The following is a 2,510-nucleotide window of genomic DNA, read 5'->3' on the forward strand; positions in this document are numbered from 1 at the left end:
TTCCTTTTCTTTTTTGGTTTTTCAGGCCACACCCGTTTGACGCTCAGGGGTTACTCCTGGCTAAGCGCTCAGAAATTGCCCCTGGCTTGGGGGGACCATATGGGACGCCGGGGAATCGAACCGCGGTCCTTCCTTGGCTAGCGCTTGCAAGGCAGAAACCTTACCTCTAGTGCCACCTCGCCGGCCCCCAAATTCCTTTTCATAAATTTCTTGTGGACAAAAACATTAGAACTTTATTGCAGACATCTTTCAAAAGGCAATTAGTTGACAACGTGCTTTGACTTATGTAGCTATATTCATTGCTACCAATCCCACTGAAGTATAAAAGAGGATATAAGCTGCTGAAGATTTCACAGAAGAGGTGAGTATATCCAAAACTTTGTGATTACTAAACTTAAACAAGCATTGTCTTGCTGCATTTTTTTTTACAATAAGCAGTGTAATGGCTTCTGTCCAGTCCACCATAGTGCTTTGATACAGAAAATAATTTATATTTTGTCAAGCTGTTCTTTGAATCAATAACATAATGTGACAGGTCAAGATTTTCTAAAGGAACTGCCACGTATGTTTGTAATTTTTGCTTCTACCTGCCTTTGTAGGAAAAGAATTTCAGATGTATTAAAAGCACAGGTGGTAACTTCCAAATTTCTATCTTTTTTAGAAAATCCCTCTGAGCTCTGCAGTGACTGCAATAAACCTGTTTTTTTTTATTATTTTTTTTAGAAAATAACCCGAGGCAATCCTATAATGTACACTTACTTGTGGATGCATAAGAGTCTCAAATGTCTGAGAATTTTTGTGACAGGTGAGGCACTGGACTGTGAATTTTAACTGACTCTGAAAAAGTGTATCAATAATAATAGACTTGTTAAGCAGCTCGGGTCTCTGCCAAGTGTGCTCTGCAGCTTTGGAGTCATCAAGATGATCATTATTTATGTCTTTTTGGATTATATGCTTTATTCAGGTCTTCATGACCATTCATCAGAAATAGAAGTAGTTCATGTGAATCGTGTAAATTGGTCATCAATCTTCTCAATGGTTATCTTAAATTCTTTGGGGCTGATATGCCTGTACTGTTTGACACACAGGGGCTTTCATTATTAGGCCAAATATTTCTGCCACTTTACCTTTATGACCCAATGGATTTGACCTATTAATATCATCCTAGTAATAGTTTCTGTTGAACTAATCAGCCAAACATGGAGCATTACACAGCACTGCAATATTGAGTTATGTTGTGTTTCCTAAGTTACAAAGTCCCTTGAGAGGTGCACCAGTTTTCCCAAAAACATGACAAAAATTTTAAATCTGATTACTACTAAGCCTTGTAATCTCTGCCTTAGGCTTGTTATTTTGATTACCTATTGGAGTTGCTACTGGTTTCCTTTTTTTCTTTCTTTTGAATAGCCTATTATAGATGTGGGGAGGAGTAGGAAAGGTTCCGTTTGGAGAGTTCCTTATTCTGCTTAGTAGGAATCTGTGGCTTGGTTTCATTAATTGTAAGAATTCTGCTTCTGACGAAATATAATGGGACCAAGACTTTCTTGGCTGGACTGCCATCTATAGATATATATAAGCATATACTCTTCCTAGAATGAGGAGAATAATTGATACTCATTCTTTGTCATTTTTTACCTTCATAAGTGAGTCAACCATTTTTTGAGCCTGAACATCTCAAAAGTGTCTTTAGGAAGCTGTGTGAGACTCTCTTTGGGATAAATTCAAAAAGTTTAGTGAAAATAAAGTGAAGGACATCAGTCAATCAGTGGCATACCTCCTTTACTGTGTTTTAATAATTGAGGTTTGAAGGGCTTAGTAAAGAAAAACCACACCGGGGCCGGGAAGGTGGCGCTAGAGGTAAGGTGTCTGCCTTGCAAGTGCTAGCGTAGGACAGACCACGGTTTGATCCCCAGGTGTCCCATATGGTCCCCCCAAGCCAAGGGCGATTTCTGAATGTGTAGCCAGGAGTAACCCCTGAGCGTCAAACGGGTGTGGCCCAAAAACCAAAACCAAACCAAAACAAAACAAAACCTATAAGTATTTCCAAAGGGAGAACATCTAAGAACTGGAGACACAATACAGGTATAAAGGTATATGTCTTGCATACTATGCATCTCAATTCGATTCCTAGCAACATATGGTCTGTTGAAAAAGCAAGGAGCCCCCTTGAGGCCTTCAAGACAAAAGTTGTGATCCTAAAGTCCCTCATTTCTACCAAATGTGGCCCTGGAAGTCTCTACAGTGCTCTCAGTAATCCCTGGCATTTCAGGACTCAAGTAGCACATTGAATAACCAACCTCTTTGACTAAGAGTTACCGGGGGGGGTCACCATTGGCCCTTCTGAGCACTATTTGGAAGCTGTTATCCTTTCCCCCAGAGAGAACATCTAATACAAAGAACTGGCTGTACAAATGGTAGAAGACAGTAACTTAGAAATAGAAGTCATAATATCTAGAAACTGAAGTTTCTAGAGAAAGAAACTGAGGTCTGGAGGAAACAAAAAGGATGTT

General features: G+C 39.6%; 1 pseudogene; it reads right to left on the reverse strand.

The window, feature by feature from the left end:
- Positions 1-282: 282 nt before the first annotated feature.
- Positions 283-1,618, reverse strand: LOC126007036 (ubiquitin carboxyl-terminal hydrolase 8-like; annotated as a pseudogene).
- Positions 1,619-2,510: the final 892 nt, after the last annotated feature.

The sequence above is a fragment of the Suncus etruscus genome, chromosome 4 (genome assembly GCF_024139225.1).
Source record: "Suncus etruscus isolate mSunEtr1 chromosome 4, mSunEtr1.pri.cur, whole genome shotgun sequence".
In the NCBI taxonomy this organism is placed as follows: Eukaryota; Metazoa; Chordata; class Mammalia; order Eulipotyphla; family Soricidae; genus Suncus; species Suncus etruscus.